The sequence below is a fragment of the Tympanuchus pallidicinctus genome, unplaced genomic scaffold, assembly GCF_026119805.1.
Source record: "Tympanuchus pallidicinctus isolate F22 unplaced genomic scaffold, pur_lepc_1.0 scaffold12, whole genome shotgun sequence".
Classification (NCBI taxonomy): domain Eukaryota; kingdom Metazoa; phylum Chordata; class Aves; order Galliformes; family Phasianidae; genus Tympanuchus; species Tympanuchus pallidicinctus.
This window is the reverse complement of record NW_026294637.1, coordinates 13,300,124-13,312,019: the sequence shown is the minus strand read 5'-3', so window position 1 is coordinate 13,312,019 and position 11,896 is coordinate 13,300,124. Positions and strand designations below refer to the sequence as shown.

At 38.6% G+C, this 11,896-nt stretch overlaps 1 protein-coding gene across 1 annotated transcript in view; it reads left to right on the top strand.

The window, feature by feature from the left end:
- The first annotated feature begins 9,863 nt into the window (after positions 1-9,863).
- The window catches only part of ALDH1A2 (aldehyde dehydrogenase 1 family member A2), a 92,956-nt gene continuing 90,923 nt past the window's right edge, over positions 9,864-11,896 (top strand). The window contains exon 1 of the mRNA XM_052672412.1: positions 9,864-9,954. The gene's annotated coding sequence lies outside the window, so the exon portion shown is untranslated. The remainder of the gene's footprint in view (positions 9,955-11,896) is intronic.

The window sequence follows — 11,896 nt, the reverse complement described above, 5'->3', positions numbered from 1 at the left end:
TGAGACTGGTAGGTGATTTGTTTGGTCCAGTAAAATTCAGACTGAAGAACGAGCCCCTGAGAGTGGATTCTTAGGAGTGAGATGCCTGTGTGTAATGTGCCAGTCAACTGAAACTGCGGTTCAGAGACAGTGTTTGTATCTAAAATTTCTCCTTAAAAGACCGTATGATAACAGTGCGAAGGTTTGACCCAGCAGCAGCAGCTCAGCACCACGTAACAGTTTGGTCACTTCCCCCCTCCCTCTCATGGGGGATAGAACAAAAAAACCAACAAAATAGAACTTGTGGATTGAGATTAAAAACTATTTACTAAGACAAAAAAGGAACATGACATTAATGATAGTAATATATTTTCAAAACAAGTGATGCACAGTACAGTTGATCACCACCCACTGATCAATGCTCAGCCAGTCTCCAAGCAGCGACTGCCTTCCTGGCCAACTGCTCACAGTTTTTAAAGGCTTTTTTTGTATGATGCCATATATTATGGAATATCCCCTTGGCCAGTGTAGGTCAGCTGTCCTGGTTCTTTCTCCTCCCAACTCCTTGTGCCCCCTCCACACTAGCAGGACAGTACAAGAGGTTGAAATGTCGTTGGTTCTGTGCAGTCATTGCTCTGCAACAACTAGAAAATGTGCTTTATTAACACTTCTTCTCCTCCCAAACCCAAAACAGCATCATACCATCTATGATGAAGGAAAACAAAATAAAATTGATTCTGTCACAGCTGAAACCAGGACAAACAGCAAGAAGGGAGGTTTGATTGTTGATTGCAGACATTGCCATGGCAGTTTGCGGATGTTTGTTTTCAGGGAAGTGTTTGTGCAGTGAACTGTGCTTGCAGAGAGGGGTTTTCGCTCTGTGATACTGGATGTGAAACAGGTGCATTGCTGAGAGGTGCCGAGTGCTAGAGTAATGTAATTAGGGCTTAGCCTTCAGTTCCTTAATTAAGGATGGGAAATTGTAGCAATAAGTAACAGCAAGATTTTAGTTCATAAACACTACCTTTAAAAAGTTATCTCAGCAGTGTGTTCTACCTTGGCCAATTGACTTCAGGATGGAGTGAGGCTAGTTGGCCCCTGCTGAAGTCTCATTAATGTGTCTGTATGCCTTCTGGGACCCACACTGTTGTCTACTACAAGTCATGCAAAAAGCGTGGTCCTCAGGGAACTGCAGCTTCCTATTGTAACAACTCCTGAGCAGCCTCTCTAGGGCACAGGTATGTGTACTCTGTCAGAGTCTCAAACGGTTCTGCTTTAGATGTGTTTTGCTTCAAACCATACACCTGTCTCCTATGGTTTTGGTCAGTAGCTCATCTTGCATCCTTTGCCTTTTTGTAAGCATGGCTGGTTAGCTCTAACAGAGATGAGAGGGATGTCAGCTGTGTTCATGTAATGATTGCCAAATCTGATGAGGGCTTCCATAGTGCCTTGTTTCCCTGCATTTGCATGCTCTCTGAGCTTTTCCAAAATATTTAACAGCTTTTCAGCTTTATTTCGTTGCAAGTAATCATGATTTAGTGACCATCTTTTTTTCTCTACTGCTCTTGAAGATTTAAATTTACGAGGCACATGAGTCCTTTTTTTGACTTACCTACCACAGTGTGGGCAGCCCCAAGAGGTACATCTATGTTTTCTTCTCAAAGGTGGTGCTCCCAGATAAAAGGCATTCTTTTGCAAAAGTAATCAGCACGCAGACTATTTCATTGTTATTTAAAGACTTAATCCTGGCTTTGATGAATTTTTCATTTCGCAGTCAGTTTTTTTGTTGGCCTAGATTTCAGAGGAATGTGAGAGTAGACTACAGGTAATTTTATAAAAATCTAATTTGAGCTGAGGAAGTAAATAGAAATTTCTGTCACTTCAAAACTGAATTGCCTAGATTTTATAATATACGCACATCTTTTGCTTTTGTGCTCGCAAGAACCTGAACATTATAAAGAAATTATAATCTTGAGAGCATTGAGTATTCTTCCAGACAGGGGAGCATGAATGTGGTGTTTGAAAGTGTTGAAGGAGATCAAGTATGGCTACATACATGTGAGGGAATAAGAAAACCGCGTCAAGATTTCTTGCAGCGTGTTTCACTGAGAATAAATACACCATGTCATCAGATCTTTTGGATCAACGTTTATTATAAATCACTTTCAGGTGGAGGTGCTATCTGCTGAAGGTTATCTCATTAAAAATTGATTATCTCTGTTTATAATTTTCTAAATCTGGATTATCAACAACTGCAGGCATCTCCTTTAAATAATGTACAATTCCAAATAATCTGACTTATGTACATTATCCTAATGGGCTCTTTACTGCTAATGTTGTTGGCTATGACAGTGAAATGAGCAGGTTAAACACTGACTACATAATCTTAGTTGCTATGATTGTAATTGGCAAATTACTAAACTATGCAGGTATATCTTGTATGGCCAAATCAGAACAGCCTCGTATGGAACGAATGGTTGCTCATCCAAGAAACGTGTGAATCCTGCTGTAATTGTGGCTTTATCCTGATGAGTATTGAGACGGAGAAAGGAGATGTGACCTGAGAGTTCCCACTGCCCTCAGTGGGAATCGAGGCCTGTGCTGATGCACTGCTCTATTTCCTGCAGCATGGATAGACTTGGTCAATTAAGTACGAGTACAGTTCAAATCTGCAGCCACCCAACAGCTTCCAAACTGCTGGGGAGGTTTTTCAGGAACTGAAGTCCCAGTGTGTGTTCTGGATTTGGAGATCTGCTCAGTTCATTCAGTGTGACTTCAGATTTAGAGCATTCTGTAGCACGTTTTCATCAACTTCAAACCATGTTAAATTTGTTTTTATACATTTACAGAACTTAAATTTTTGAGTATGTTTTCATGCTCTTATATGTACTGCAAACTATGAGTCAGTTTACTTTAATAACAGCAATTAAAAGCTGAGATGGATTTCTGTGAATCTTAGACCAGATTTGTTTTAAATCTCTCAATGAACATTATGCAAAAAAAAAACAAAAAAAAAACCAACAAACAACCTACTGTAATACAAGTATGCTGTTTGCATTTTAACATTATTTTCAGCTATCTTGGGAACTCATTAATTTCTAGTTATCTTTGGTCTAAACATAATTTTTTATTAAGTAATTAAGCAATGAGCTTGCTATCCTGTTTCTCATAATTGCTTATGTATATGTAAATCTACATTGGTACTCTGCAAACATTGCTCTAAATCATTAGTTGATAAAAAGAAATTACGATGAGATATTTGTGGTCCCACAAGATCAGATGTTGTTTTGCAGTGTCACGAGGCAATGTATTAAGATTGTACTTTTTATATAGCTTTAAATATTGCTTTATTCAGTTAGCCTATCCCTGCTTGTAGCATAATCAGCTCTTTTGGTAAGGGTTCTTGGTAATAATGATCCCAAGGTGACCAGCATAGAATGCATACAGCCTATGTTATCCCTTCGTATTGTCTAGGTCTACTTTTTTTTCTTTTATTTGGTCTCTGAAAGTTATTTTATTTTGTTTGGACAAGGCAGTCAATTCTTGGTGTCATCAATTCACTTTTTGAAATACGTACGTATGAGTTACCTAGAAACTAGAGAATTTTGATATATTTGCATCTTTTCACTTTATCCTCAGTGATGATCACACTTTCCTTTAGTATTTGAAACTCCTTCAATATTGGGAAGATACAGAGATGGTGAAGGGAAAAAAAAATTAGGAAAAGGTCAAAAATGTGTACTCTTGTCTGACCACTCTCAGAGTTCTGAAGAAAAAAGTCAAAGTTAGTTGTTAAGCTTAAGATGCTGTTTCTGAAAATTGAACAGGAAAATGTTTTATTGCTATTTTGGAATTTTCTCATAAGAAAATAGTACTTTAAATGAAGACCCAGTTTTAATGCGCATCTAGAAAATGACAGAATTTTAGCCTAGATGTAGTTTAAGCAGTCATGCTTCCGTATGCTTCATCCATGCTTTCATATGCTTCATACCTGCAAACCTTTATTACTATTTTAAATACAATTCTAAATGTGGGCAAAGAGATGTCCATCACCCAGGGTTCGTAAGAAAATGCCTGTTTTTATTCCAGCTATGGCCTACAGCTTCCTCCACCCTTTTGTGGGAAGCTTGCTTTTATAGAGTCCAGGACATGGAGTATTTTAAGGGGCTGTGCAATCTTTCATTGAGAAATTCTTCTCTTCAGTGATTTTTTTCTTACCTGCTAACACTGCAATAAGGGAAGAATAGTTCTCTCAGAAAAATCTCAGATATGGACTAAAGAGTAAGCTGCTGGATCAGATTGTTGCTGACACAAATAATTCCAACTTACTGTTTCAGTAATAAGCACTTTCTTTGCTTTCAACATTTTATTAAGGTTATTAATTGGCTCAACAACCAGCTTTTCAGATCACTCTGAAATATGTAGCTGATGTTACTGCGTGGACCACTGGCCCACATTCTGGCTTCTTCCCTGTAGACTGTGGTGTAAGAGAAACACCCCATTCCCCCCGTGGCCTTTTGCATACAAAGGTAGTTGTTAGTTCCTGTCTTAAAAAATCCTCTGGAACTGGTGACACTTCTGCTTTTTCATGAGTACAATAAATAACCTTAAAATAGAACTGTAGATGGAATGTGAGCTGCTTAGGATGGATTAATGTGTTTATTAAAAATCTCAGGATTTTGGATAGTCTTGTGAGATACACATGACCTTTCCATGATACTCCCCAGAGATACTCGTCATACTGTCCGAAAACACATAAAGTAATTCTGTCTCATGCGGACAATATAATTAAGGGCCTTTGGAGCCTGGTAATGGGACTTGAACAGGACTGCTACATTCAAATCGTCCTTTCACATATACTACAGTTGTCAAATATTGTTGTTATTGGTGCGATCAGTTCAAGAAATTTCTCCCTCTGGTTATATTTAAGATTTGTGCTTTTATTGTTAAATATTAAGAATAGTTTTCTGCTTTAAGCAGCCTTGTGTTAAGTTTTTCTTTGGAAAAAAAAGGATCAGAGTCTGCTTTTGAAACACTCTGCGTGGAGTATGGTGATTTCAGCTTATTGGAAATTTAATTAGCTGCAAAATGCAGCCACTACTCTTAGTATTCATTGAAAGCTGCACTATTAGCAGTCACAGTAGAGATGTCAAGGACTGCAGGAATGGTGTGGGCTGATGTATCTTCCCCTACAATAACAGTCTCTGAGTTCAGGGCTGAAGACTGTTGCTGGGCAGCGCAGCGAAGCTACGTGTTGTATCATCATCTCCAATACAATGGGGCTTCATCCTTGTGCTTGGCATATAAACATGGAACAAAGTTTGTGCTCAGACCTTAAGGTCTAATCCTTGTCCTCCATTTGGGCAAAGAAGATGTAAATGAGGCAGACAGGAGATATCAGATTTACATCACTTGTGCTCTGTTTCATACATAGTTTCATACTTGCACTGCTGCTGACAAAAATCATCTATAGAAACAGTGGGATCAATAGATCTTGCTCTTGCAAATGAATATTTAACAAGTTGTTTACTTATAATTTAAAAAAAAAATTCTAATTAAGACATAAAAATAAGCAAACAGCTTAATGGAGTCCAGATAATGGTCCACGGAACTCAAGGTTCAGGCAGCTAAATAGTATTCTAAGTTACTGCTACTTTGCTATACTTACACACTGTGTTTATTTTACATCAAGATGATATATTTCCATAGCACTCAGATCACTCTGTCACAGTGTTAAATACGTAGTAAGTAATGGTGAGAAAATTGCACAAATAAAATTTGTTTTAAAAAATGTTTTGCTTAAAAGCAAACAAAGAAAAAAACCAAACCACTGTTAAATGTGGGCCTGATTACTGAAATGTGGAAGTGCTGTAGCTTTTGATACAAAACTGATGGGAAGTATTCCAGGTGTTGCTGCAGCACTGATATTCTGAAGGTGAATGGTTTCTTGGAAGTGCTGTCTTCTGCTGGGAGCTGCTCTTTGCCAGGTAAATGCCGATGGCAACGGCTTTCCTGCCTTTGTGCATTTATGGCATGCTTGGTCAAAGATGCTTGGCAGAGGAGTCCTGTGCCTGAAGTACCTCTTCATGCATCACTGCTGTCATCAGCAGTGCTATATTTACTAAACCAGATTTTTTAATCAGCGTTTATCTGATGCTTACTGCCAAACAACTGACACCTTTGTCAGCACTGCCTCCCTCTTAGGTGTGCTGCCCAGCCTCTTCCCTTTTCTAACAGGGAGGCTGTATCACTACAGCCTATACAGTAGACTTCTGCTTCTGATAAAAAACTGTCCTACAGAAGAAAGGGGGGCAAAAGTCTTCCCCAAACTGCTGACGTAATAGGAAGACCTGTGGGATGACACCCCTGCGTCTTTGCTGATTGAGCAGCTGCATTTTTTTCAAAGCCCTGTGCTATAAGTTGTTCTTTTGTGATTTGATACCATATGTATGGAATCAGAGCTTCTATGTATATAGCAAAGCTGAGGAGTCAGATGGGCACGAAGAAGGCTGTGCTTATTATCAGTCCAAAAGAGCACACAAGGAAGGACTGTACTGGTATTACAAACAATATATATATATAAGTGTATTTGCTCTTTTTCTAAGAAGAGTTAGAACTGAGCCACACAGCTTCGGGAGCGCCAGGGACAATGATGGCGGCAGCAACAAAAGTCTGTAGGCAGAGGCTGAGGTGTTACAAATCTATTATAGAAACTTATATTTTAAAAGCAAAATAAATTTAGTATTTTCAAGCGTGAATTTTTTCTTTTGGTCAATGTAATGTTAAAACACCATCAAAAAGGTTTGCATTGTAGGATTGTCTTACAACATTAATTTCTATAAACTGTACTCATTTTGTATTTGGGGGTAAAGTTTCTGCATTTGAAAATATATATATTTTTTTCTTCAGGATAGCTGTGCCTTAAAATTTACTTCATATTTGTTAGGGATATATGTTTGCTTCTAACTTCCTACTTTCTAGCAAAATTACCTGAAACTAGATGTATGAATAAGAACTCTGCTACCCTCAAGCACTGTCCATCCAAAATCTGGAAGTCAAACCGTTTCTTACTGATTTGAACATGATATTCTGTGGCAGAGACAGCAGAGTGTAGCTACCTCATTTCGCAAGGTCTTTAATAACAAAAAATCTATGAACACCTGAGCTAGCTCTCTTGCTCTAGGAATTATCTTTGGGGACATCCAAATCCTATGTACTTTAAATGCCCCTTAGGGATATAATTACTGTCCTGACAGCTTACTGTAAGCAAAGTGTCTGATCAAAAGAAAGGAAAAAGACTGTAATTGCCAGATGAGCTGGTGAAATCCCAGTTAACTAGCAGTATACATGTGAAAACTGAATGCATGGCTTCAAGTTCTTTGTTCCCTATTCCCCACCCCTGCCCATTTTTCTTCTTCATGAACATAGAATATTGTAGGTAAGGCCTGGTTGTGCTTAAGGGAAGCAAAAGACTGGTGGCATGGAGTTGAAACAGGAGCTATGGAGTGGTCTGCTGCCAGCTGTATAAGAAAACCAGATGAAAGACTTGGAGCGGGAAGAAAAGGATACAGATCTGCATGCAGGCAGGGTAAATATTTTAGGAAGATTTTTGTCTTTTGTTTTAAACCTGCAGCAAATGAAACTTACACTGTGGTTTTCAACATTTTGTCTTCTTGAGACAGAGCAGGCTGAGATGTCTGTGTTCACATTCTTATTTTGTTCAGCTACAACATTTTCATGGGATTGGAAACCTTTGAAGTGCTAGTGTTGTTTTGGATGTACATTTGTAAATGGCCTGTGACTTTGTGCGTTATTCTGTGCAAGCTTTGCAGAAGCAGTCTTTGCATTTGCTTTAACCCCTGGGATTACATGGCAGTCTGGCACCTGGATTCATGTCTCCTTGCTTACTTGTTTAATAGCTGTTCTTCAGTGCCCATATCAAAAACCATGTGTTGTTTCTACAGCCTGAGAACATAGAACTACTGGAGATACACCTATACGAGATTAAATTCTCACTGCCAAATGGGCTTTCTTCCAAAGAAGTCAGAACAGATATGCAAAAGAAGTTTTCTGCAGTGCAGAACATCAGTTGCCAATATTTTCAACATCTGAAACAGCAGCACCTGTTACTTGCCATTATGGCAACAAAGGCACAACAGTTCTCAGTTTGGTACTGTGCAATTCTGATGAAGAAATCCTTACTGCCTCTTGTGAAGGGTTGGAGCAAAGTTCATGGAGCTGCAAATTAATTCAAGGAAGTTACTCTTGTGCTTTCCCTCTCTCCCACTGAGATTTGTGGGTGGTTTGTTTTGTGTGTTTTGTTAATCTGCAAATGTCCAAATACTTTATTTTACTATGGAAAACAACATCATTACAGTTAAGTCTTGTTGCTCTCAAATATATTTTTAAGTCCACTTTAAAATTATTGATAAAACACTCAACTTGTTAATTTAGTGATGCTTTCTGCCAACCATGTGCTCTTCTTTGGCTCTGTTTTGCTATTTGATGCCAGGGTCATGCCATGAAAAGTGTTGTATCTGTCCACTTCTGGTTGATACTCTTCCATTCCTTCTATTTCCACGCTGACTTCTCAAGTCTTAACATATCCTTTGCAATGTACTGTAGGGATCCTGCTTTAGCAGGGGGCTGAACTAGATGATCTCCAGAGGTCCCTTCCAACCCTTACAGTTCTGTCAACTTGTGATTCTTTGCTTTGTTGCTTTTTCTTTCACAGCTCTCTTAATAACTGGAAGACAGGCAAGGTTCCATGAGAAGAGTTGAGTAGTGAACCAGTGCTGTTATTTCTGAGGGTGTAGAAAGTACTCTTTACCTTTTCAACTATTATGTTCCTAACACTGAAGAAATAATAGTGTTAATGAATCCAGACTGGTCCTTCTGGTAATACTGAGAATGTCTGAACTTACATTCAAGATAGACATGTTTTCTGATAGGTGAACAACAAGACAATCTTCTGTTGGTATTACTTCATACTGCTGTCTCCAGTGTTCCCTGGTAAAATACATATAGTATTTCCTGGAGTAACCAAGAGTTTATGATTGACCTTAGCCCAAAAGGGTTGACTTTGTTTTACCAATTGTCAAATTGAATTCTCACTCTTGATTCCTGGATGATTAGAGCAATGCTTGGAATGTGAAAGAAAACTTAATTTCTAATAATGTAAAGCAGAGTGCTCAGCTCCTAGGTGGATCTGAGAGGGGTCGTGTTAATCTGGCCTCCCTTCATGGAAAGGAGCTTTTTGGGCCATCTGGCCTGAAAGCTTGGTCGTCACTGATGGAAGGTGTGGTAATATTTCTTCTCTAAGTGGTATCTTCAGGAGGAAGTTGAGATCAGAAAAGAGATAAAAATGACCTTGGTGTTTAATGTCTTCGTACCACGTAAAGAAACACCAAGGGCTACAAATACTGACATACTGCTTTCTCTGATATTAGGCAGGAAAATGTGCAAATAAACAGAAACAATTATAGTACAATTAGCTTAATGCTTCTATGATAAGTTGCAAGAGCAAATTAGAAGGTGGGGGAAAAAAAGTCCAAACTCATAACATATATGCAGATTTACTTCCTGGCTAATGTTTCTCCATTTTTAATAGAAGTTTCAAAAAAGGAAGGATTTAAAAGTTGTACATTGAGACAAGAGTTCTGTTATGCAATAACATTTGTACTAACAGAAAAAGAGCAGCTGTTACTGGAAGTTACACTTCATTGTTGTGTTTTCCAGCACAAGGTTGTTTGGTGGGAACAGTGGGGGGGGGAGGGAAATGCAAGCAACTGCCAAAAAGAAAGCGTGTGAGGTGAAACTTGAATATGCTCTCATGAGAACTTTCTAAGATTCATAAGTAACTGAAAAAAGCATGCTGTATTTTAAGCTCTGGAGATGTACTGTATAGAGATAGAGCATAGCACTCACTGTTGGCTGGAAAAACAGAGGAGAACATAGAAAATCAGACTTGGGAAGGTAAGGCCATTGGGATGGGTGGAGGATGAAACGTCTGCTGCTGTTTCAAATTCTTTTGTGTCTTGTGGCTTCATGAGTAAATGTGAAGCTGCTTAATCATTCTCTCTCCTCCCACCCCCACAGAACAAGTTTCTATTTATTTGTATTTTTTAATTGAAAGAAGCAAACCACGTCCTTGTTAGGAATCTGTTAACAGTAGAAAAATATTTAAATTAGCTTTGGGCATTTTGTAAGCTTCGCAGGAGAAATTCTGATGTGATTTACACATGCCTTAAAAGCAAGTTCTTAAGTGGGACAGAAGTAAGGCCGCCACACCTAGGCTCTGGCTGCCGTTAGGCTGGTGGGAAAGCTGTGGCAGAAGGCATCCCCAGGCATGCTGCAGACAGGAGTGGGAGGAGGTCCAGAGGCAGGGGGCCTGGCCTTCTCATTGCTGCACGGGTAACTGCTGGCCCCAAAGTGGCCGTTACATATTTGTGAGCACTTCTGTGCTTTGGCACTGCCTCTCACCCACAAAATCTGCCACTGGGGGTCTGCGCTCTGGGAATGCAGCTTGTTAGTCAATGGGTTCTTGCAGCACAAGACTGTAAAACATTGCAGGTCATAACAGGCAGCTATTTCTTTCTTAATATGTCCTTGGGTGCTAGAGGGGAGGGCTGTTTTACTTTGTTTTGTTTTAATAAAAATATACTGAGATGCATTTATAGGGATTGACTGTATTTATTTTGAACAACAACACATTGATCCAAATCCACAGTCAAAACTACAAGAAAATAGTTTCTGCAATACTCTGAGCTTGATTCTCCAAATACCTATATTGCCTCCCATTGTGAATAATTGCACTAGCTTCTATGAAAAAGCATGCATTAGCCAACCTTCAACCCAGTGCTATTTGCGAGATCCCTCTCCAAATTATTTCAGTACTAAGTTTAGCTCTAGAGAATAAACATAGTGCCCCAAAAAGAACAAACAAAAACTGAAAATTGAGCAGTGCACTGAATTTTTTTCAACATTAATGTGAACAAGCCTGATCACTATTAACTCATTAACCAGGATAAATTACAGCTGGAAAATATTTCTTGTTGCCAACTCTATTACAATTCAGTAAGACTGCACCACTGAATATCAGTTAATATTAAAAAATTGCATAGTTTATGCAAGTTAGTATTTTTTGTTTTGCACAAAACTGATCTTGATATCTGCGGAAGCTTAGAGTATGAGATGATAATTCTTGTTCCCATTTAAGTATGAAGATACTCAGATCACAGCTCTGTAGGTAAGATTCTGATGAGTTTTGTTCCTGAAATAGCAATTAACTTGTAGTGTTAAAAATGAGAACTGTTACATCTGAGGTAGGTCTGATGTGGTACATAGGTACAATTCTGGCTTTTGTGATAACAGTGTGCATTGCAGTATTGGTACTAAGAGGATTTTTGAACTTAGTCTGTGATCAAGTTCACAAATGAGTTTCTTAAGCAAACAGAATTGACATCACCTAGTTGAGAGCCTATTTTAGATATTTCTGTGCTGTCATATCAGTGTCACCACTTACAACTTGCATGTTGTTAATTTTAGAAAAGTAGATGTAATTTATCTAGCAATTCATAGCAGAGGAATGGTGTAAGTAGGATAAACAAGATTTCATGCTGATTTACAGGCAGAACCTCTTCTAATCAGAAGGATTTTGAGAAAATTATGACAAGTCATATACCTTGATCAACAGACATGCAGCAAGTGTGGGTCGGTCACTCGGCACATGGTATAAACAAAATATCCCTTACGCATTTCTCACCTGTATTCCTTTTTCCCTGTTTTCTATGCCATACCAAAGGATGCAGTACTGTAAGATATATATAAAGCTTACTGCCTATGTCAAATTCTAGCAGAGTAAATAATAAAACCTGATTCTTACAATTTTGAATGAAAACCAGTGTAGGCAGTTTAT